At 40.0% G+C, this 26,306-nt stretch overlaps 1 long non-coding RNA gene across 1 annotated transcript in view; it reads left to right on the forward strand.

Annotated features, from left to right (window-relative positions):
- LOC145518645 (uncharacterized) overlaps window positions 1–6,565 on the forward strand; it is a 39,373-nt gene extending 32,808 nt beyond the window's left edge. Inside the window, exons 3-4 of the long non-coding RNA XR_014063075.1 lie at window positions 2,347–2,508; window positions 4,583–6,565. This is a non-coding gene — a long non-coding RNA (uncharacterized LOC145518645). The remainder of the gene's footprint in view (window positions 1–2,346; window positions 2,509–4,582) is intronic.
- Window positions 6,566–26,306: the final 19,741 nt, after the last annotated feature.

The raw sequence follows: 26,306 nt of genomic DNA on the forward strand, positions 1-26,306 counted from the left end.
ACAGCTGCCTTATTCAGTGACCTTAGGAATCATAAACCTGGGACTAGCCTGGGCCCTGGAGTGGGTCTGTAAAATGGTCTGTTTATTTCTAGAAAAGAAACTAGATTTTGATCATAAAACTTTTCATGGGGTTGAATCTGAGTTCCTAGATTCATTAATTGTATAATACTGTACAAGATATTTAACTTCTCTGTGTCTTAGCATTTCCATATATTTAGACTAACTGCTCTATAAATTTGACCAGACTTTGGTAATTTTTTTAAAGTATATTTTATTGTGGTAAAAAAATAACAAAATTGACCATGTTAACTTTTTTTAATTGTACAGATATGTGGCAATAAGCACGTTCACACTGTTGTGCAACCATCAGCACCATCCATCTTCAGAAACTTTTCATCTTTCCAAACTGAAACTCTGTCCTCAAAAACAATAACTCCCCACTGTCCCCCAGCCCAGCCCCTAGAAACCACCATTCTACTCTATTTAAACAAATTTGACTACTCTAGGAACCTCATATGAGAGGTACCATATAATATTTTTCCTTTTGTGACTGGAGTTGTTTCACTTAGCTAGTGTTGTCAAGGCTCAGCCCTGCTATAGCATGTGTCAAAATTTCCTTCCTTTTAAAGTTTGAATAATATTCCATTGTATATTATATACTCTATTTTATTCATCCATTCATCTGTTCACAAACACTTAGCTGGATTCCACCTTGTGGCTATTGTGAATTAGGTTGCTGAGAACATGGGTGTACAAATATCTATTCAAGTTCCTGTTTTCACCTTTTTTTTGATATATCCAGAATGGGATTGCTGAATTTTATAACAATTCTATATTTAATTTTTTGAGACATTACCATACCATTTTCTTTTGTGTGTGAATTTTAAGTGGGATAATACTTGGAAAAGAGCTCTGAAATTTCTGTTATTTATAAATAAAATAAATAAGGTGACAGCATAGATGTCACCTAACATTTTTGATATCAAAACATTTTCGATAACGTTTGAGAATTTCTTCTTTGGAATTTTCCTCTTATCTCAAACTCAACGTCTCTGAGCCTCAGTTTTGTCCCCAGACAGTGAGGATCACAATACAGATTTTGCAAGTGTGTTGTGAAGTTTAAAGGTATTAACGTGAAAGTCACTCAGTCGTGTCTGACTCTTTGCGACCCCATAGACTATACAGTCCATGGAATTCTTCAGGCCAGAATACTGGAGTGGGTAGCTGTTCCCTTCTCTAGGGGATCTTCCCAACCCAGGGATCGAACCCAGGTCTCCCACACTGCAGGCAGACTCTTCACCGGCTGAGCCACCAGGGAAGCCCAAATGGTATTGGTAGTAGACTGATCTACATAAACTGTTTTTACAGGTTCAGCGTTGTCAAACGGTGGCAGTTTCATATACTTCAGCCTAGTTCATTTGTTGATATTCATTTGCTCTTCCAGACCCACTCTACAAATTTTGACAGACTCTATTCTGTGTCCTAAAAGACAGAGCTATGCAAACAGCTGTCTTGCTATCTGGCCTGCAATTAATTCAAATGGGACAAGCAATAGATCACAGGGCAGGAGAAGGGTTTGGTTGGGAAATTTATTCCCCAGTATCCTCGCTGCCAGATTACAGTTTGGCCAGCAATTACATTCCTCCAATGAATTCCATTGCTCTTCTCAGGTAGCCTTCTCCTACAGGACCAGCTATAGCTTCAGCTCCATTCACACTTTAAGCCCCTTCAAGTCTAGGTATGCTAACAGCTCTCCAAGATTTGCAGTCCCAGGGTACCCCATCATTTTTCATTAGTTTCTCCTAAATGCATCCTCACCTAAATCATTCCTTTATTAAACTCTCCTGAGTTACCCTATGTGAGCGTGCCATCTCTTTCCTACAGGGACTCAAACTGATATCATACACAGCATCGTTAAATACACTGCCTTGCTTTTAATAAATGCTCAAAAAATGATAGTAATTGTCAAGAAAATCATTTCCTTTTTTTTCTATTATGAATTCTTTCTGTCTTTGGTTAATCACACCTCTTATCTCAAGTCAAAATTGCTCATATGCTAGTGGGATGATCAATGAATCATCTTTGTGAAGATCATATGTAAGGTAAGGTCTTCCTTCAAGGAGACCTACTGGGTTCTCCAAGTAGCCACATGCTAGAAAACGAAAGAAAGGCATCTTAATCCAGTTCCTTACATCCTAAATCCTATCTTTGTTCCATGTTGAGTATGTTGAAATAGCTTGAAAATAATTGACTTGAGAAGCTAAGCAACCCAAAAGTTACTTTGGGTTTCTGCTCAAGAAAAGCATTTTACCTCTTGCTGAAGATGAACTGTCCCTTACCCAACAGGTGTCAAGACGTAGAGGACCCTAACCACAGTGCTAGTTCAGACAGAAAAGTGATGGCAAAGATGGATTTACTATGAACTCATGAATCTCATCCTGCAGGGAACCTCACTTGTATGAGCTCCTTTCAAGATCCTGGCAGGAGCCCAAGAAATCTATGCACAAGGTCAATTGTGTTTGTAAATTTGCAAAAGTAAGAAAAATGTCTCTTTCCACTGCAACTTCCCTTCTATCATGTTTTCTCTTAGAATGGAGTAGAAATGGAGTGACTGGGCATTCATTAGGTTTAGTGGGATTTATTTAAGCTGTTTATAAGTATTTCTCAGTAAAGTTAATTTACTGTTATTTATTCCATAAAAAAATGGCTTTGGGGATTCTATTCCTGGCCAGTGTGCTGACTCAACCATCACTGTGGCATTAAGATGCAAAAATAGAGGCTGTATCACAATATGAAAGTGCCTTACAACACCTGGCACAGAAATCTGTGAGTAGTGAAGGAAAAACAAGATTTGCAAATATGCAGCTAGAAGCTCATCTGTATAAAAATTCTTTCAATCATTTGACATGCAAAATTACAAGCAGGGAATTTAGCTCCCATCACTTCTAGTCAAACAGGAATATAATCAATAATGCAACAAATAAAAATTATAAAAACTCCATACATTTTAATTTTTGCATGGTAATCATGCAGCATAAAATTTACCTGAATTCTTTTTATTGTAGAACACAAAACTATAGGAATACCAAATATCCACTTATCTCTAATAGGTCATAAAAGAAAGAAAATTTAATAGAGGTTTTTAAATTTTACATTTATTGCTGGATCATATGGTAAGAGTAAGTTGAGTTTTGTAAGAAACTGTCAAACTGTCTTCCAAACTGGTTGTGCTATTCTGCATTCCCAGAAACACTGAAGGAGAGTTTCCATTGCTCCACAACCTCGTGAGCAATATTGTGTTGCCAGTGTTTTGGATTTTGGTGATTCTAATAGGTGTGTACATAATCTCATTGCTGTTAAAATGGCAATTTACTAATGATACATAATGTATATCTTCTTTGGTGAGGTACCTGCTAAGGTCATTGGTCCATTTGACTTTTAAGAGGTTTTTGTGTATTATAAGTAACAATCCTTTATGTCTTTAGCAAATACTTTCTCCCAGTGTATGGCTTGTCTTCTGATTCTCTGGATTGAGCATATTTTTAATCTCATATATTATCATTTTCATCTCCAAAAGTTTGATTTGATTTTTGTAATTTTTAAACATACTTAAAGCAGAAACATGAAAGTAGAGCTTCTTAAAAATACAGAAGACAATCACAATAATTGGTTTGATGTCCACTTGTATTAATTCTATCATCAATGTGATTTCTAGATCTGTTTTGATGGAACAATTTTTACTTTAATTATGTGTCATATTTTTCTGTTTGTTTTCATGCCTGTTAATTTATTATTCAATATCAGACTTTGTACGTCTTGCCTTACTGAGTACTAGACATATTTATTTTACTATAACTAATTTAAGCTTTATTCAGAGATGTATTTAAACTAAAACAGTTTGATTTGGGTGGGTTCTAAACTAAATTTGCACCACTGCTTAGGAAAGACCCCTCTGAGTACTCTATTTATGACCCATGAACCATGAAGTTTTCCTCCAAGGGAAGACCTCCTCCCCAGAGGAGGGCATGGCAACCCACTCCAGCATTCTTGCCTGGAGAATTCCCATGGACAAAGGCACCATGGGGGTCTACAGTCCTCAGAGTCGCACAGGGTTGGACATGACTGAAGCAATTTAGCACACACATGAAGCTTTCCACTTTGGTGCAATGAAACTATTCCTGACCCTGACTGAGTTATGGGGACTACTTCCTCTAAACTTGGGGGCATTTGTTTCACTGATCTTAAACACCTTCTGACATGCATGAAATGATCAGATCTCAACTGAAGACCAGAAGGATACCCTCTGTAGATCTCCAAACTTGTTCTCTCTGATTCTTTCTCCTCTCTGCTCCTCTGCCTCCTCACCCTCTGTGGGCTCCTATTTCTCTCATTTAGCCAGAGAAACAGAGAGCCAACTCCTGGGCCTCCCCCATCTGCACATAGTCTGTCTCCAGGCAGTCAGTAGGGACCATTATAAGGCTCATCTCATTTGTTTCATCAATTCTCAGGGATCATAGTCCTTTATTACGTGATATTTTGTGCTTTAAAAATTATATATTTTGCCTGTTCTTTGCTGTTTCAGGAGAGAAGGCAAATTGAGGCACTATTACTTCATTTTGGCCAGGAACTACTTGGAACAAGCAGCAAGCCATTAGACCTTCACTAAACTACGCCAAGGTAAAAGAAAGGAGAAAATACTGCCCTACAGGGTAGAGGGCAGATTCTTTCAGTGGTTTCCCAACTGGCCCACAGGCACGACACTCCCTTGCCCCTACTGTCAGGGAAAGTCCAGCTTATTTTCCTTGTAGCCTCTGTCTTCTCGCCATGCAGTAAGTTTATACCATCTAGGTGCTAATTTTTAAAACTTTTATAGGTGTGAGCCATTATTCTCTGAATCCCTCAGATTTCAGGGGACAGATGTTGATTTCTCTGAGAGCTTTTCGTGAGCTCCCCTTCCATGACCTTAAGAACTCTGACAACTCTCTAAGGATATGCTCTTTGCCTATCTCCAATCTTCCAATGAATTAATAGCCTTATTTTATAAAAGAGATAATTAATAAGCTAGTAGTCATGAAACAGTCTTCCAAACTTTCAGTATATCTTACATAGGTTATCTGACAGCTATTTTTCTCAGCTTTTTGAGGCCGAACAACTAGAAAGTAGGAAAAGTCTCTTTGGCTAACCTGTTTCATATACAATATCTTATGCATTAGACACTTGTTAGCATGTAGTCAAAGTGCTATGACAAACCTAGACATTATATTAAAAAGCAAAGACATCACTTTGCCGACAAAGGTCTGTATCATCAAAGCTATGGTTTTTCCAATAGTCATGTGCAGATGTGAGTTCGACCATAAAGAAGGTTGAGTGCTGAAGAATCAATGCTTTTGGATTATGGTGCTGGAAGAGACTCTTGACAGTCCCTTAGACTGCAAGGAGATCAAACTAGTCAACCCCAAACAAAAATCAATCCTGAAAATTCATTGGAAGGACTGATGCTGAAGCTGGAGCTTCAATACTTTGGCCACCTGATGTGAAGAACTGACTCACTGGAAAAGACCATGATTCAGGGAAAGATTGAAGGCAAAAGGAGGAGGGGGCAGCAGAGGATGAGATGGTTAGATAGCATCAGCAACTCAATACAAGAATCTGAGCAAACTCCAGGAGGTAGTGAAGGACAGGGAAGCCTGGCATGCTGTAGTCCAAGAGTCAGACTGAACAACAACAACAATCAAAGCACATAGAAATACTGCCTGGCAAATAATGTGCTTTCAGTAAATATTTGGTGAACAAGTAAATCAGCAATCAAGGGAGATGTCACCAGGTTTGCTAGCATATTATAAAACCTGCAGGGTTTACAGATGTTAAAACACTCGTAGAAAGGAATAATAAATTATCAACAATTTCAAAAAATTCTTAAATGCAACCAAATGATGTGACTTTTTCCCCACAGCAGACTTCACATCAGCACCAATAGACTCTCAAAGCCAATAGAACACTATCTCCAAGAAATATTTTGCCAAGAAAACAAAGTTGCTTTCAATCTGAAATTTTGTTCAAGAGTGGGGAACAAAGTAAAAATATTTTCTGACAAACAAAAAAACTGAGATAATCTATAGATTACAAACAACAGTAAAAAAACTTTGAAAACCTATTCCATTTAGTAGGAAAGAAAATGGAATCAGGAAAAAAGCAGGGGGATATAAAAAGTAAATGTGAAAAAGAATTTTTTTAACATGTTTTTGGTTTGGTTTGGTTTGGTTTGGTTCGTATGCTGCTGCTGTTGCTTAGTCGCTTCAGTCATGTCTGATTGTGTGCAACCCTATGGACTGCAGCCTGCCAGGATCCTCTGTACATGGGATCCTCTGTCCACAGGATTCTCCAGGCAAGCATACTGCAGTGGGTTGCCATGCCCTCCTCCAGGAGATCTCCCCAACCCAGGGATTGAACCTGGGTCTCCTCCATTGTAGGCAGATTCTTTACCACCAAGCCACCATGTTAGTAGAATTTAAATATGGACTGCCTACTCACAATACTACTAACGATGCAATTTGTTGTTTAAAAATGAGATGAAACTAAAATAGAAGCAATAGCATAGGGAATGGAAGTATGTCAAAGTTAAAAAATTCCAAAGCTAATATGCCATTCTACAAAAGGATAGAGATATTGGCTAACTAGAATTGAGGGGAAATTTTAAAATTTGTTTAAAAATGTTTAAGAGTAACCACTGGGAATAGAAACAAGTTACATAGCTTCAAGTAGAAGTCAGGAGGAAAAAAGAAAAACAAGAAAATCTTTAAAAGTAGTTTTAAAATAGGAAAAAAAGATGTTTCTATTAAGCCCAAATAAGATAGTGAGATGGGTTTCCCAGGTGGTGCTAGTGGAAAAGAAACTGTCTGCCAATGCACGATACACAAGAGATGCAGGTCTGCTCCCTGAGTTGGGAAGATACCCTGGAGGAGGGCATGGCAACCCACTGCAATATTCTTGCCTGGAGAATCCTGTGGACAGAGGAGCCTGGCGGGCTACAGTCTATAGGGTCACAAAGAGTCGGAAACGACTGAAGTGACTTAGTATGCATGCACACAAGACAGTGAGAAAAAGCAGCCTCTGAGATCCAGAAACTGACCTGACAATTACAAGGAGACCTGAGAGTTTTCACAAGTAAACCTGTCACTTAAAGCTGGGCTATGCCATTCTCCTGCTGGACATAAATAATCTTACAGAACAGCAACTTCAGACCAAGTTGCTGTGAGACAATGATAAAAAAGAGTCGAAAGAAGAACACTGTTATATGGTCTAAACGGACTCACTGTCACTGAAACATCCACAAAATACTGAGCATCCCCCTCTCCTGGCTAATATGAGTGAATGCTGCTTTTTTCTCTTTGCAGTCACAGCTTTTGTCTCTCTCTCGCCCGCCCTCCTTCTAGCTAAGATTTGCTAAGATACTCAGTTATAGAACTGTCCCCATTTTCTGATAGCATTCAATTCACAATAAACCTCCTTTTTCTCAGACATTCCCACAGACCACCTAATCAAAGCCCCAATCTAATAACAGGTCCTTTACAACACCCTCTTTCTGGAGACTCCCCTCTTCCTTGTCCCCCATGATTCAGTGGGTTCTGACTGATGTGTGCATTGCTGGGTCTTTGGCTGGAGGACACTGACGCCTACAAACAGAATACAATTTAAATGATATTACAGTGCACTCTTCTCATCAGTTTGTTCCTAGATCTAAGAACAAAAGCACCATTTTATTATGGTGTAGGTATCGGTGTTCTCCAGCCAAAGACCCCAGCAACACACACATCAGTCTATACTGGGTTTATAATCGCCTCACATAGGTCAGAATGGCCATCATAAAAAATCCACAAATGATAAATGCTGGAGAGGATGTAAAGAAATGGGAACCCTCTTGCACTGTTGGTGGTACTGTAAATCGAAACAGCCAATATGCAGAACAGTATGGAGGTTTCTTAAAAAACTAAAATTATTAGAGCTACCATATGACCAGCAATCCCACTCCTGGGCCTGTACCCTGAGAAAACCAAATTCAGACAGACACTTGCAGTCCAGTGTTCACTGCAGCACTATTTACAACAGCCGGGACATGGAAACAACCCAGATGTCCATCGACAGATGAATGGATAAAGAAGATGTGGTCCATATACACAACGAATATTACTCAGCCATAAGGAGGAACAAAGTGGGGTCATTTGTAGAGACCTGCATGAACCTAGAGTCTGTCATACAGAGTGAAGTAAGTCAGCAAGAGAAAAACAAAAATTGTATATTAACACCTATATGTGGAATCTAGAAAAGTGGTACGGAGGAACCTATTTGCAACGCAGAAAGAGAGACACAGACATAGAGAACAAATGTGTGGACACCAAGGGGGAAAGGAGGGTGGTATGAGTTGGGAAACTGGGACTGACATTTACACACTACTGTGTGTAACATAGAGAGCTAGTGGGAAGCAGACATATAGCTCAGGGAGCTCAACTCAGGGTGTGGTGACCTAGATGGGTAGGACGAGATCCAAGAGGGAGGGGTATGCAGGTAAATATAACTGATCCACGTGCACAGCAGGAACACACTGCAAAGCTCCTATACCCCAATAAAAAATCATAACTCCAGTAGTTCCTGAACACCCCCAACCCTGGCCAAGAAAAAAAATAAACCTGTTGGAACTTTTCATTCTTTAAAAAATACAGGATAATATGCTAAGAAGTGGTATTTTTCCAGTATCGATTTTCCCTTTCAGAAACATATCTCTTCATTTATATATATCACAGTTTATGGTTTCTCTGTAGTTTTATTCATACAGATATTGTATATGACTTGTCAAATTTATTTATAAGTAATATATAAAAAATTATTCCTTGATATTTGTGTAACAATATTTTATACAGATATTTATGTATATTTCCTTATGTAGTTTTGGCATATGCCTTAAGTATATTCCTAGAGCTTCTCAGGTGGTACAGTGGTAAAGAATCTTCCTGCCAATGAAGGACTCATAAGAGACTCAGGTTCAATCCCCAGGTCGAGAAGATTCTCTGGAGTAGGAAATGACTAACCACCCCAGTATCCTTGCCTGGAAACTTCCATGGACAGAGGATCCCGATGGGCTATAGCCCATGGGGTTAAGAGTCCAGTCTGACTGAGCAACTGAGCACTTATTTATTCCTATATGATTTATTGTTTGCTAAACTAAGATCATGGCATCTGGTCCCATCACTTCATGGCAAATAGATGGGCAAACAATGGAAACAGAGACAGACTTTATTTTGGAGGGCTCCAAAATCACTGCAGACGGTAACTGCATCCATGAAATTAAAAGATGCTTGCTGACCAACCTAGATAGCATAAAAAGCAGAGATATTACTTTGTTGACAAAGGTCCGTCTAGTCAAAGCTATGTTTTTTTTCCAGTAGTCACGTATGGATGTGAGAGTTGGGCTATAAGGAAAGCTGAGTCCTGAAGAATTGATGCTTTTGAACTCTGGTGTTGGAGAAGACTCTTGAGAGTCCCTTGGACTGCTAGGAGATCAAACCAGTCAATCCTAAAGGAAATCAGTCCTGAATATTTATTGGAAGGACTGATGCTGAAGCTGAAGCTCCAATATTTTGGCCACCTGATGCGAAGAACTGACTCACTGGGAAAGACCCTGATTATGGAAAAGATTGAAGGCAGGAGGAGAAGGGGACGACAGAGAATGAGATGGTTGCATGTCATCACTGACTCAGTGGACGTGAGCTTGAGCAAGCTCCAGGAGTTGGTGATGGACAGGGAAGCTTGGCATGCTACAGTCCATGGGGTCGCAAAGAGTCAGACATGACTCAGAGAGTAAACTGAATATCTTTTGGGGGAGTAGAGGCAGAGAGAGCCTTTACTGAATTTTTTTAAATTTTATTGGAGTATAGTTGACTTACAATGTTGTGTTAGGTTCAGGTGTATAGTGAGCTGAATCAATTATATATATACATAACTATATATATATCCATTCTTTTTCATCTTCTTTTCCTATACGGGTCATTACAGAATATTGGGTAAAGTTCCCTGTGCTATACAGTAGGTATTTATTAATTATCTATTTATCACTACTAATTTATCACTTCCCCCCCACGTTTCCCCCTTTGGTAACCATAAGTTTGATTTTGAGATGTGTGAGTTGGTTTCTGTTTTGTAAGTAAATCCATTTGTATCCTTTTTATCAGATTCCACATGTAAATGATATCATATGGTGTTTGTCTTTCTCTGACATAATTCACTTAGTATGATACTCTCTAGGTCCATCCATGTTGCTGCAAAAGGCCTTATTTTGTTCTATGTATGGCTGAGTCATATTTCATTATATATATGTACCACATCTTCTCCCTAACACCATACACAAAAATAAAACTCAAAATGGATTAAGACCTAAATGTAAGAATGGATACTATAAAACTTTTTAGAGGAAAACCTATACAGAATACTTTTTTATATAAATCACAACAATATCTATTTTGATTCACTCCCTGGAGTAATGAAAATAAAAGCAAAATAAACAAATGGGACTAACTTAAAGTCACAAACTTTTTCAGAGCAAAGAAACCATAAACAAAACTAAAAGATAACCCACAGGATGGGAAAAAAAAATTGCAAACAATGCTACCAAGAAGGGATTAATCTCCAAAATATGTAAATAGCTCATGCAGCTCAATATCAAAAAAACAAACAACCCCATCAGGAAATGGAAGATCTAAATAGACATTTCTCCAAAGACATACCAGATGGCTAACAGGCACCTGAGAATATGTTCAACATCACTAATTACTAGAGAAATGCAAATCAAAACTTTAATGAGGTATCACCTCACAAGGTCAGGAGGGCCATTAAAAAAATCTGCAAACAATAAATGCTGGAAAGGATGTGGAGAAACGGGAACCTTATACTGTTGGTGGGAATGTAAATTGGTGTAACCATTATGGAGAACAACAAGGAGGGCTTTTTTGCAAGGTGAGCGGGGAGTCTAGTTGCTTTACAGTGTTGCGTCACACTGTAAACGTAGTGAATCAGTTATAAGTATACATAAAATCCCCTCCCTCTTAGACCTCCCGTTCCATTTCTCCCACCCCACCCACCTAGGTTACCATGGAGCACCAAGCTGAACCCCCTGCGCTATACAGCAGGATCCCACTAGCTATCTGTTTAGGTATGGAAGTGCACTTAGGTTAATCCCAATCTCTCAGTTCATCCCACCACCGCCCATATCCACAGGTCCATTCTCTACATCTGCATCTCTATTCCTGCCCTGCAAATAGCTTTCTTAAAAAACTAAATAGGGGACTAGCATATGATTCAGCAATCCCACTGCTGGGCGTATGGCCAGAGAAAACCATAATTCAAAAAGTTACACGCACGCCAGTGTTCACTGCGGCACTATTTACGACAGGCAAAACATGGAAGCAACCTAAATGTCCACTGACAGATGAATGGAAAGAGAAGGTGTGGCACACTGGTATCTATGTTTAATGTTAAATTCTCTGGTATATTTTCTTCATATCTTTCTAGTATTAAGAATAAAATGATTGACAACTTCATTTTTTAAACTTTATTTGTTTACTTATTTTTTGGCTACACTGGGTCTTCGCTGCTGCCTGTAGACTTTATCCAGTTGCCGCGAGCACAGGCTACTCTTTAGCTGGGGTGCACAGGCGTCTCATTGTGGTGGCTTCTCTCATTGTGGAGGACGGGCTCTGGGGGGGGTGGGCTTCAGCAGTTGTGGCTCACAGGCTCCAGAACGCTAGTTTTAATAGCTGTGGCACATGGGCTTAGTTGCCCTGAGGCATGTGGAATCTTCCTGGAACAGGAATTGAACCCACGTCCCCTGCACTGGCAAGTGGATTCTTAACCAGTGGACCACCAAGAAAGTCCTGACTAATGTATTTTTGATAGACATTTCAGAATATGAATATATCTATGAGTACAGATTTGACCATAAACTATTCATGATCATACAAATATAAAGCTCTTCTTGTCCTTAATTCCTAAATAATCTGAGGTTGCAATGATCATACTTTAGTTATTTAGGAGATTTGATTTTTTCCCAATCAGTAAAGCTATGTCTCTTTAATTTTTTGTACTCAATTTCTATTTTTAGAATATGATAGTGATAGAATCTTACCTATATATTAACTGAAAAGTTCTTATTGTTCTCATTTATCTTCATTTTAAATAATTTTCCATGAATAATTTATAAGGTAATATATTCTCCAAAAGATAGAAGTATATACATGTATACTTAATACACGTTCACAATATATATTTCTCAATATACATGCATCTTTATGAATAAGATTTTCTGTATACACTAAGCTCCAAAGTGCAAGGACTATATTTCTTTTTCACGACTGCATCTTTAAAACCTGGCACAATGCCAAACATATTAAGAAATAGGAAATAATTATTCTCATTTATTCTTTTTCTCTAAATGATCTCTCAAAAACTAAAAGCTATGTTAAAAATCTCTCTACTATACTTATGTTAACTGTTCCTTGCATATTTAAAGGCGTTTATTGGATATATTTACATTCTACATTATTTGGCGTATCAAGATTTAGAACTGTTATATCTTCATTAGGGAATTTTCCATCAAAGTAAAATCAGCATCTTTGTCCACACTGCTTTTGGAATTGATTCTATTTTGATTATATCCAGCAGTTCTGGAGTTTCCTTGGTATTGACTGATATATCTTTATCCCAATTTTTAACTAATTGAAATTCTTTTATAGTTGTACTTCTTATAAAAACTATATAAAGGCCGTGTTTGGGTTATTTTAACTAGTATGAGCCTTTGGTCTCTAAAAGGCGAAATATCCTAAATATTTCTTATGCTTTTAGTTTTTATGCTTCCTTTTGTTTATTATATGGTGTTTAATAAATATCTTTTATTTGCTTATACTATTTTCCTAATAAGTTAGAAAATATATGTCATATTTTAAGAGTATGTACTCTCAGATATCAAGAATCATATACTTTCTCAACTCACTGGTATTAACAAAGGACATAATTTATTGCTTCCTGTCTATAAATATTAGAAAAACAGCATTTTCTTACTCTTCCTGCACCCTCTCCACCAATTCCCTGACTCTCAATCAACATCTGTTGAATTTCAGTGTTCTGTTGTTATTTTCTGTCAACTCTCATCTCTTATTTTGGAGTCTCTTTTTATGAATATTCTTGAGCATATAAACCACCTGCTCTAATGAAATTTACTTTTATATCCAATGATGAATAATTCTTGAAAGAATGTTTTCGTCTGCAGCTTAAATTATCATTTGTATTGTAAATGATTTTTAAGGACTTCATCTTGTTTGTTTTCCTTCTACTGTTTCTTCATTGCTTCCATCCTTCCTGAGGAAAGACAGATCCATTCACCTAAGCCAGAGAGTACACTGTAGTTGGTTCTCATTATTCATGGCTTTCTGACTCCTCCTCTCAAGCCACAAGCATGAAAGCTAAATAAGACCCAGTTGCCAATGTGTTATTCAGCCTTTTATTGAGAGTGGCTGGCCTGAACAGTCTTTTCTATTTGGCTTGACTACCTTTCTACTAGGAACAGAGCTTAATCTGTACAGTCTGAAGCAATCTGTGGTTCTTCACTTATCAAAAACGATTAAGTGAAAAAATTCAGCTCTCTGAATATCATTCTGCAACTTGCAGCCTGTTAAAAACTTGAACCCTAACTTGTAACACATCATGCTCTTCCCATCACAGATGTCAATTATGTCTCATATAGAAAAGTGTTTGGCAGAATAATTGCAAAAGACGAGGAGCAGCCCTAACAGAAGTCGGTTTTCTTCCTTTTGAAAACGGAAGACCACTCCTCCCTGAGGAGCGGGTACACAGGGTTGTGATGGATTGAACACTTGATCAACTTTTTCTCCACGTGGTTCATCATCCTGCCTTAGGACTTCATCTGACCTGTGGTGCATGGAAATTCCCCATTAAATATGGCATGTCCTACAGTCTAGGACCAGACCAGGAGTCTGTACTGTTGAAAACATGCACTTTTTTTCTCAATGATAACAGAAGGACTGCCGCTGAAGCTGAACCTCCAATACTCTGGCCTCCTAACGCGAAGAGCCGACTCACTGGAAAAGACCCTGATGCTGGGAAAGACTGAGGGCAAGAGGAAAAGAGGACGACAGAAGATGAGATGTTTGGGTGGCATCACTGACTCAATGGACATGAGTCTGAGCAAGCTGCTCTGGGAAACACTGAAGGACTGGGAAGCCTGGTGTGCTGCAGGTCATGAGGTTGCAAACAGTCGGACACGACTTAGCAACTTAACCACAATGTAGTGCAGTGCTAGTCACTCAGTTGTGTCTGACTCTTTGCAACACCCTGCCAGACTCCTCCATCCATGGGATTTTCCAGGCAAGAATACTGGAGTGGGCGGCCATTTCCTTCTCCAGGGGATCTTCCCAACCCAGGGACTGAACCTGGGTCTCCCACATTGCATGCAGACTATTTACCATCTGAGTCACCAGGGAAGTTATTTGAGACAAATTCTTAACTTTGCCACACATAGTGGTATAAGAGGCCAGGTCAAGCAAATGCATCTATTTGTACAGATTCTATTTGCACTAGTAATGTGTCTTCTTCCTAGAGAAACGGGCCTGTATCCCCAATCATAAGTGATCAAGTGTTGTCTCAGCAGAAGATATCAAAGAGAGGCTCACTGCTCAACTAAAACTCTTGTTGCAAGCTGATTCCTGTCACTCCATGTCCCTGTCACCTCCCCAGTGTTTTTCCATGTCTATCTGTAACAACATTCATTCATTCATTTGTTCCACAAATGTTATTTCCCCTGCTTTGAGGCAGGCACTGGAGATACAGTGGTGGAGAAGATAAGCATAGTCCTTGCTCTCATAGAATATATAGTCTAATGAGAAGAAAGCCACTAAACAAGGAAATAAACAGATAATGGAATACTTATTAAACAGTAGGTTACGATGAAGAGTGAGCCAAGGCGATGAATGCAAAAGGGAGTACTTTAAATAAGGCAGCGGCAGACTCCTTTTCCGTTTAAGTTGAGAACAATGAGAAGCGCCCAGTTTTGTGAAGTTGTGTAAAGATGACAATCTGTGTTCTGGGAAGAATTTTAAGTGGGAAGCACCAGAAGCGGAAATAAGAAGAGTAATTAGAGGATACTGTGGATGGATTCATCACATGAGATTTGGAGAGTTTCTGGCATAAACTAGAATATACAGATTTTGAAGGTAAAGAATATGGGATAAATTCTAAAGCCATTGAAGGATTTTAAATAGAGAGTTACCTGATATTTTAAGTGCGGTGTAATGTGATACATTTTAAAAACCTGATTCTGGAATGGGAAATGGAGAGGATGTAGAAAAAGACTAGAAGCAATAAGACCATTTTCACGATTACAATCTCTACCCAGAAGGGGACACATTTCAGTCCAATGGTTAAGACTCTGCACTTCCAAGGTGAGGGATGCAGGTTCCATCCCTGGTTGGGAAACTAAGATCCCACATGCCTGGTAGCATAGCCAAACAAAAAAAAAGGAAGGGAACACATTTGAAATAAATTTCAGATGTAGAATCAATATTGCTTATCATTAGTTTGGAGATAGGATACTGAGTACAGACACAATAAGGGATGCCTTTATGGATCTTCGGAGAAGGCAATGGCACCCCACACCAGTACTCTTGCCTGGAAAATCCCATGGACGGAGGAGCTTGGTAGACTACAGTCCATGGGGTCGCTAAGAGTCGGACACGACTGAGTGACTTCACTTTTCACTTTCACTTACGGATCTTGCTTGAGCAACTGTAGCAGGAAGACTAAAGAAGAAGAATGTGCACAGGTGAGTTTCTAGTTAATACAACAATTCCAGCATCCTTGATCAGAAGAGCAACCAAGTCCCAATTCACCACAAAAAAAAAAAAAAAATTGATATAATAACGTCAAGGACTAAACCAATCAGATTTTCTCCTGGCTACTTGATTGGCAGAGTCTGAGATTCTGACTTTTCTAGCCTCCCTCTGGAGGTCAGATGTGCATTTGGGTAACAATGCAGCAGTGCTCATAAAAGGTAAATTTTGTTCAGCGTCTGGAATAGCTTCACCTGCATATACTCACTTATTGTACACCTGCTGCTATGAATCCTCTCATCGATTTTATGAAGACTCACCGTGTTTTAGTGATAAGGGTCTTAAGTTGTCACTTTTGCTTCAAAACTCTAAAAATTGGGAGGTACACAGACTGAGAGAGAAAGGCATTATATCTTGAGGATAGAATCCCTGCAACAAAATGCTGAGGAACAGGACAAGAGCCTGGCTTGGAAGCAATTTTTGGTCTGATTGTTTAAAAAACGTTTTTTACACTGAACTACATTACATTGTCATTAATGCAACGCCTGGGATTTTGAGCCACCGCTGGTCTAGCTAGCTGACACTGACATGTCTTCTTATGACTATGTCTGACAACCCACAGCCCACTAGTCCGTCAGCTTACAGTAATATTTATGGACACCTTTGAACTCAATCACATAGCAAGTAAGACAGACAGAAGAAGGAAAAGCAATGGCAACTCTTAAATAACACTTGTCTTATTTTTCCATTTTTCTTAGGAATGAAGTTAAGGGTTAAATGCACATTAAAGGAGAAAAAAAATGCCTGCTATTTGGGAAGCATGAACTGGGTGGTACAGTTGAAGAAAAAAACTCAAGAAACATCACACAGTAGAGAATTTTCTCTCCCCAAAATGAAGCGTCATTTCAGGTTTCCACCTACATATGTCAATTTAAATTATAAAACAGATTTTTATAAATCAGAAGCAATAATGGGGTGCTGGGTGAGTGGGTGAGTGTGTGTGTGTGCATGCATGTGTAATTTTTAAATATTCACTGTGCAGATTTTACACTCCAGAGAATTAATCAAACTGTCAGGCCCGAAACCAAAAACTGAAAAGCACACACAGTGGTATGCCATGGTAACCTAGCAACCAGAGCTGAAGAGGTTAAGACAGAAATTGCTGTCATTTTCTTATATTTAAGAATTTCTACCTGACTGTCTCCCCGCTCTCGCCCACCTCCCAAACACACATTCGGATTCCTCCAGGTGGCTGTTCACTGAATCAAATCTTTTATATATTTTAATGATCTTGTGTTTGACAAATTCTATTTGTAGAGGACATGAGGAATCACCTACTGAGTACAGAATTTCAGAGCATCTGCGGATACTTCATTGATCAAAAGTGTAAGTCTTCTGTGCACAACACAGGTGTTACCAACCGGACTGATTATTTTCCATGAGGCTGTGAAACACACATACATCATGCACAATTCCTATACATAAGTAAGGTTCTCGAGGGACATATCCAGTTCCATGACAGGTCTGTTCTGGGTCGAAATAGGAATTCCTCTGCCAGGATGACAGTTTTGCAGCAGCCCCTGAATGTGCACCACTATAGGGCCTTCAGATAGTAGGACCTCTACTGGCAAGGAAATTCTGCCTTCAAATACATAAAGGAGTTCTTGATTGTGAGGTTTGAGCAAAGAGCAGAAATTGTCTTCTAAACAAAGGAGGGGGAAAAAGCATTACTCGGGTACTTCAAATGCTGATCTACTTAACAGTTTACATAATGCCCCAATGGCCTTGAATGAGCGAGGAGAGAGAGGGAACTACTTATCTGATCCCTCCAACCTCATCAACACTGGCCTGTCTACTGAGTACTCTTTACACCAGGTTCTCCCATCAAGGAAAAGGACCTTACTTGAGGACAGCAGTGGCAAAAGTGAAGTACTACCAATACATCATTCTCCTTCTTCAGTGCTGCCCTAGGACAAGTTGCTGATGAAATCGTATATTTTCTCTAACGCAGATATGGCTGGTGATAGATTGAAGACTTTCTAATCCATCTTGACAGTTGCACGATTGTGCTGTATTTTTGGAGAGCCTTCCTAAAAAGAGTCATAATCTAAGCTACTATGTGAATAAGAAGAATGTGATTATGCTAATCATAGAGGTTCCATTTATGACTTGATATTTAGTTCTCCAGCTTCCCAGATGGCACTAGTGGTCAAGAACGCGCCTGCCAATGCACAGGACGTAAGAGATACAGGTTTGATCCTTGGGTTGGGAAGATGCCCTGGAAGAGGGCATGGCAACCCACCCCAGTATTCCTGCCTGGAGAATCCCATGGACTGAAGAGCCTGGTGGGCTATGGTCCCTAGAGTTGCAAACAGTTGGGCACAACTGAAGTAACTTTGCATGCACTCAGTTCTCAGTTTTTCTGGCCCTGAACCTGTCCACCCAATACAAGTGTGCCAGGCCCCTGGCCCATCTTTCCCAAGAATGTTAAACTCAGAAGTGAGGCTTGAATATTTATGAACTCTTAAGATGAGCAAGAACTTAGTTATTCGTTCACTGTTATATCTTAAGTAAGAAGACAGAGTTAAATAATTCTAAAAAATAAAAATATTATGGGGTCAGAATTTACTTGAAATAACAAGGCTATTTAACATGTAATTTGTTGCTTGCTGTTATTCTGCTATATCATAGTTCTCTTGGTTCATAAAGGCATTAATAATACTTTTCCATTTTTTTCCTCATTTCCTATGTAAGTGGGTCTATTAGATTTATGGAAGCCATATATATATGAGCAGAGATGGGTAGGTATAAATATATCAAAGCAGAATAGCTGCGGGGCTTCTTTGTTTCTTCCTACATGATCTGTACTTTTCTTTTGAGAGGATGTGTATTACTTCCTGAGCCTCAAACGTCACTGGCCATGGATCCCAGTGCTTGTATTTGACACCAAATGATCATTATACTAGGTTTTACTACCCCCAAATGAGATAGTTTTGTTTCTTTTCCTCTGTTGGCGAGACTATTTCACAACACATTTTCTCTGTGTGGTCATTTATGTATTCATTCATATAAAGAATATTAATTGAGCTCCTTTGGGGCCACTTTGCAGTCTCAGAAAGAAACAGATCAGTTTCCTTACCCAGAGCTGAAAGAAGATGGGGTAAGGCATTCCACACACACCCAAGACCATGCCTTCTCAGGTCTGCTTGCTCCACTCTTGGTCAAAGGACACAGAAGATGTATTTCTTGTCCTCTAAGTCAATGAGGTCCAAAGAAAGCACACACAGCTCCTCCACTGTGGAAGATGATCGCCTGGAGTATGGGAAGAAAATATGAGAACTTTCCTTAAAATTTTTTTATCCAGGGAAAGGAAAGAAATCACATTAGCTCATTCACACTTTTTTCATGCTTTCAAAGGGATCAGATGGTGTATGAAGTGCCCAGAAGAGGAGGAGCCTGTCATGTAGATGGTTCAACAATGGCATTCCCTTTGCTTTTAATGTCACAATATTGTGCGTTTTACAATACTGTGCAGTTTACATTTGTCCACTTAATTTACTACATATGGATTTATGCATGATACTGTGTAGTTTTAACTAAACTATCCCTTGAAAGGGCTTCCCTGGTAGCTCAGCTGGTAACGAATCCACCTGCAATGCAGGAGACCCTGGTTCGATGCCTGGCTTGGGAAGATCCACTGGAGAAGGGATAGGCTACCCACTTCAGTATTCTTGGGCTTCCCTGGTAGCTCAGCTGGTAAAGAATCTGCCTGCAATGCAAGAGCCTTGGGTTCAATCCCTGGATTGGGAAGATCCTCTGGAGAAGGGAACAGCTACCCACTCCAGTATTCTGGCCTGGAGAATTCCATGGACTCTATAGTCCATGGGGTCGCAAAGAGTTGGACACGACTGAGCAACTTTCACTTTCATCCCTTAAAAATATACAACTGGAGGGACTTCCCTCATGGTCCAGTGGTTAAGTATCTGCCTTCCAATATAGGACGTGGGTCACAAAACTAAGATCCCACATGCCTCAGGGCCACTAAGTCCATGCACCACAATGAATAACCTGCATGTTGCAACTAAGATCCCAATGCAGCCAAATAAAAATAAAACATTTTTTTAAATTCCCTATTCTTAAAAAAGTATATACAACTTGCTTAATATATTCCTGAATGAAAACACTGCTGACTAAAACGGTACTACAAGTATAAGGGAACAACAAAAATTCATGGAGTTGACAGTCTATCTTTTTTGCATAATCTCTTTGTAAATTTTACAAGGAGAAAACAATTGAATGTAATGAGAGCTCCCAAAATTTTTTAGAAATTATTAAGAAAAGCCTTTAAAATATGGATTTATATCCACTACCAATGGATGTCATTAGCTGTGCTTCCTAATGAATTCCAACTTGAGTGAATTAGGTTCCTTATTCATACATTAACACCTGTATTATATGTACATGCATATAATTTATGAATAAATATGTATATATTTATCATGGTGCATATTCAAAAAAACTGTATTCACAGGGGTCCATGAACAAAAAGTTTGGATGCTACAACTGCAAGCAATCATGTTGTAGTTCCTTTTGTGTTTAGTGAGCACTCCAGGCACACTGGTGGCTCAACGGTAAAGAATCTATGGGTTGAGAAGATCCCCTGGAGAAGAAAATGGCAACCTACTCCAGTCCATGGAGTCACAAGAGTCCCACACGACTTAGCAATTAAACCACCACCACCAGCAGGTCCACTGGTGCTGGGGACTGAACCACCTTGGCTAATCTGTCTCTTGAATTAGTACTGATCTGCTTAACACTTTGTTCAAAGGTCTTCTCCTGACCCAGAACAGATTATATATCAAACCATGAGGAAACCTCTTGATTTTAATGAGAAGATTGTTTCACTAATACCATACAAAACTGCCTCCTGCTAAATTTACAATGTATCTTTTCTCTATGGTCTTTTCCTAGTTTTGCCTGAAAAGGCTGTCAGCCATTGTCCTTAAACACAACTGGGTCATACTTTCCTGCAACAAATACTTATTAACAGCCTGCCACGGTCTCCTCTGTGTCACAGCGCACAAGGGCCATCCCTCAAACAAGCACATTCAAGCGGCTGGCATCCTCAGGGCGTCCCCCAAATCACCTGTTGAACCGCAGACATCTCACAAAGGGTCCCCCTTGTCCACAGAGGGCATGGTCAACCAGGGATTTCCCTCCATGGATGCCTCTTTCCTAAAGCCCATTTCTTCTGTCTCCTGGCTGGTGCATAAACTGCTGGTCCCCAATCTCCTAAGAACCTTCCCCGTGAAATCTGAATTCGGTCCCCGGAACAGAAGAGCAGGGAGAGAACGAAGAAAGAAGCAGCCGCTCGGATAGGTGGGCGGCAGCTTTACTCAGCAAGGGAACTTACATACGCGGCTTGTTTGGGTACCGCCAGACAGATTTCCGAATCCGCCGGCCAGAGTCTTTTAACTGTCTTTAGAGGCTTTAACGGGGTTCAGTCACGTCCACCATCCGGACGGACCCACACACGTTGCTCTTTAATGACCGCCTCCTAAAAAATGGCTCCCACGGTGGGAAGGGAGGGCAGATGGTAAATTTCAAAGACGGGGAGGAGCCAAGGAACCTCCTGTTGCCCGGATCCAGCTCACAGGTCAACCTGCGGTCACGTCCCGTCAATAACCTGCTCCGCCACCAGGGTTTCTTATCATTGGCGCTGCTACTGGTATTGATGGCTTTGTTGTGGGGCTGTTCTGTGCATGGCGGGATGTTTAGCAACATCCCTACCCTCCACCCACTAGATGCCAGTAGGAAGCCCTCCCCTCCCAACGAAAACTGTCGCCAGAAATCGCCAAGTGTATTCTGGAGGGAAAGATCACTCCCACTTGAGAACTGGCTGTGTCAGGGCTCAATGGTAAAATAACAGTTTGTTATGGTAGAAAATATTAGGTAGGGAAGATTTAAACAGGCCCATCTATGAGAGTCACTCTGAGGAGGAGATTTACAAGCTGACACGTGAAGAATGAGAAGCCAGCCCCCTGATGCAGGTGGGGAAGAGCCGTTCTAGGTTCCAGGAATGGCAAGTGAAAAGGCCCTGGGTCTTGAGCTTCCTGGACTCCAGAAAAGGAAACAAGACTGGAGGTGCTCCTGTTAGTGGTGAGGAGGAAGGTTGGAGACATTGGCCAAGGCTAGATTACACAGTATCTCACAGACCACTGGGAATGTCAGTTCTGGGAAAGATCCTAAGTGTCAGCCATTCCATGGGCTTAGAAGGAAGCTGCTATTCCTAGCTTTGTGTAGCATTGAAGGAACTGATGGTATTGAAAGTCACAGATGAATTAATCTCTCTGATAAGAATTTTGATTTTGGAGCCTGAGGGCAGTGATTAGTGAGACACAAGTACAAGCACCCAGGTAGAATTTAGTTTATGGAGTGGAGGGTTGGTTTCTGCACTAAATAGACTATTAGTTAACTTGTAGTGAATATTCAGAATATTCAGGTACTGTTGCTAGAAGTGAAAAGTTGGTGAGGGCAGAAAACTGAGACATAATTTCTACAACTCAGAAATTGTATTTGTTAATTTCTCTAAGAAAATACTTGAGAAATTAATCTGCTGGGTTCTAATTTGCACAAGTAACTTTGTGCATCTCCAGATCTCTAACTTGACCTGCTTTTTTGGGAGAGGTACTTGCTTGGCAGCTTCAAATATTTGAATTTCAGTTTCTTAATCTGTAAAATGCTGCACTCTTTAAGGCATGTTGAATATATAAAATGCTCCAATTCTCTGATCTTTTGCCCCCTCAAAGTAAATATAATTTAATTTTTGTGAAATCTTCATGACTGTGTAGAATAGTTAGAATTTTTCTCTTTGTTCTCGATATATGGATTACTTGGATTTGAGTTTGAGATGATCTACAATCCCAGGCTCACTTTCATAACTCAATTTCTTTGTCAAAACCTAAGGTGAAACTGGCAGGTGCTTTTGGTCCATTGTTCAGCCAAAGATGTATCCAAGAACAATTTGCTGAAAAGAAATAAGAAACTTTCTCCTCTGCCAAAATTCTCTTGCCTGCTGCTCTTGACAGATATTTCTACAAGAAAAAAACATCTATAAACACAGATTTAAAAAAGCAACAATTGCTTCTGTTCAAGTTCCTATCACATGTGACCTGATTTTTCAATCTTCTGTGAAGTCTGGACCCTGGTTTCTCAGAGAGAGCCAAAGCAAACTGCTTTCAGGAGTCTCCATCTCTATCTGTTTGCAAACCATGCCCTGTTTGCCCATTAGGCAGACATCTGGCTTGGGGACCCAGCACAGCTTCCTCCTGGAGCCTGAGTCTGAGCTAGGGGCCAAGCTGTACCCTGTCAGAATGCATCTGAAGATGCAGAAGTCACTGTCGAGTGGGATACATGGACTTGTTTCTGACACCAGAAATAAACAGAAAACAGTTGGGGACAATGGGTGGCCTGAGGCTAACACTGTTTTCTGGAAAGGAGGGTAAAGGGTTCTGTGATCTACCAACTGCCCTTGGAAAAGCTGTTACAAGGGGAGTGATTCTGTGGTGTGTGTGGGGGGGGGGTGGTGGTGGTTACAGCGGATATGAGTAAGTAATTAATATCTGTTAACTGTAGACTATCATCAAATCATTCTCCAATAATTCCTCTGCTCTTTCAAGTCCTTCCTTCCTTAACTTCCTTTTTAAAGAGCAACTTTTGCAAGAAATGACCATGGGTTACCAGGCTATATTCCTGTCATTAATATCTGCCCTTTGCTATAGTTACTTATTGATGCTACCACCTGACATTTTGGACAAAAATAATACTTTCAGATGGAGAAAGAAATGGCACCCCATTCCAGTATTCTTGCCTGGGCAATCCCATGGACAGAGAAGCCTGGCTACAGTCCATGGGGGTCACAAAAAAATTTGACCTGACTTAGCAACTAAAGAACAACAATACTTTCAGAGAAAAATTAAAAATTTTTGTAAGGTGCTTCTATACTCTGAAAAAGAAAATTCTGAAAATCTGCTTACACTGTCTGGAGTTGGTAATGTCCTTGACCATTTCAACACTCCAAGAAAAATACTACTTTGTATTCGTTCATTATTGCTGTCTGATAGATCATCCCAAACACAGTGGGTTAAAACAACACTCCTTTATTTAGTTCACAGTCCCGCGGGTGGAAAATGTAAGCTTTTTCATCTCCTGGTCTTCTGGTGGGCTTCCCCGTGCAGTCCAATGCTTGTCAGCTAGGCAGTGCTACTACTGGGGTTGTCTGGCTGTTGGATGGAGTGATGCTGATAACTGAATTATGTGTCTGTTGTCTTCCAGAAGGCTAGCCCAGGCATGTTTACATGTGGTTGCAAGAGTCCAAGAAAGCAAACAGGGGCCTTGATTCAGAACTGCTGTGATAACTGTCAACCTAAAGCAAATCGGAGGCAGAGGCTCAATTCACCATGTGGAGAATTAAACTTGTGGTTTGATAGGACCACGGCAAAGTGAAAAATGCAACTGTTACTCGATCAGTCGTGTCCAACTCTTTGTGACCCCGTGGTCTGTAGCCCACCAGGCTCCTCTGTCCATGGAGTTCTCCAGGCAAGAATATTGGAATGGGTTGCCATGCACTTCTCCAAGGGATCTTCTCGACCCAGAGATCAAACCTGAGTCTCCTGCATTGCATGCAGATTCTTTACCAACTGAGCCACCAGAGAAGCCCTGAAAGACCACAGCAAAGTTACCTCCCAAAGGCTGTTGATACAAAGGGGCATTTTTGTCAAGCTACCTCAGTGCTCAATACTACATACGACACACAGGGTACCTTACATACGTTGTCGCCAATTTTTACAAGGACCCAGTAAATTAAATATCATTTTAGAGTTGGAGAAAAAACACAGTTTAAAGAGACTGAGTAGCTTGCCCAAAATCATACATAATAAACAAACCCACTCTGAATTGGTCCAAGATTTGTAGAACCTCAAATCTTTACTTTTTGTATTCCTATTTGATTTTTTTTTTCCAGGTTTCACAGTTAACAAATTCTGTTAAATTCTGTTTTCAAATTCTAGTATCTTTGTTCCCTCATCTCTTTTCAAAATCTCATCTAACTGTATTACTGCAACCATACAATTTATTCCAGTGTTCTCTTATTTAAAAGGAAATTTGAGAGTTGCTGGAATTGGTAAAAACTGAAACTAAACACTTTAGTCTTACGTAAAAACTAAATAGACTTCTATACTATGCATTTGTTTCATACTGAAAATATTTCTTGGCTATTATCTAAGCTTCATGAATATACCAGAGTCTGGAGGTGGTGGGAGTGAAGGGTCCAAAAGACAAGTAGATATGATTAGGAGGATGAGAACAAAGAGATAGTGAATATTCTAGAATAGATGTGCAATTTTACTGCTTCCTCATATCTTGACTCTGCCTTGGGTGAGTGCCTTGCACATGGTAGAGTGTCCTGGAAATCAGAACACTTGAATCCTGAGGCCCCTGGCACAACTAACTGTTTGAAGTTGGTGCATCACTTTATTGTCTAGACCTTAATTTCTCCAGTAATGACCTAAGAATGTAAAGAGTTGCAAGCAACTTTGGATATAAACTATGACTACATTCTGACCCATGGCCTTCAGACACCTGGAGGAGGGGACTTCTAGGGCTGCAATTCAACCAGCCTGCATTGCTGGGCTCTGCTTGCCAGAATCAAATGCAATCTTTTCCATACTTTTCAGAGCCAGGCTTTCAAGAAAATATGAGCATTCCATGTGCCTTCAAAAAGTCTTGCCTTTTCCTAATTCTCATAAATTTCTGTTTGGTTAGCCTCTGTACCATCCTTAATGATCTCTGCTCACTGTCTCTAGTATCTCACTCCTGGCACATGGTTTATGTTCTCCTCTTGAACTGAGGATTCATGTAATTACCACTTCCTTCTAATTGAGTACAAGCACGTGTGACAGCAGCCATGCTTCATCCTCATAAAAACATCACCTAATGTTCACTAATTGTTAGTGACATCCTCCCCTCTTCTCCCTGATGCCTGAGATCAACTCCCCTTTGGGAGGAACAAGTCAAAAGAAGGCTTGATGGGGATGTTTAGAAAGCATTGGTTGGGCAACTTCTGCCCTAGGCTTGGGGAGCAACACTCTTGCCTTGGTGCCTTTTCTGGCTTCTATCATCAGAGCAGTAATACCTTAACATTCCAAATGAAGGTGTGAGTGGGGGACAAGATCATGAAGAGCATCGCAAGGCACAAAGAATCCTCATGCCCAGCAGATGCCCAGGTTTGGCTCCAGATTGGGGTCCCATATAGCACTTGGGACCAGAAAATCAGTTTTTCATTAGAAGACTCACTTGCTCTCTCTGCAACCTGTACAGATCTCACTCAGGGATCCATGACAACAGCAGATACCTACAAGG

This window comes from Giraffa tippelskirchi, chromosome 8 (assembly GCF_054371585.1).
Source record: "Giraffa tippelskirchi isolate mGirTip1 chromosome 8, T2T-mGirTip1v1.2.pri, whole genome shotgun sequence".
Lineage (NCBI taxonomy): Eukaryota > Metazoa > Chordata > Mammalia > Artiodactyla > Giraffidae > Giraffa > Giraffa tippelskirchi.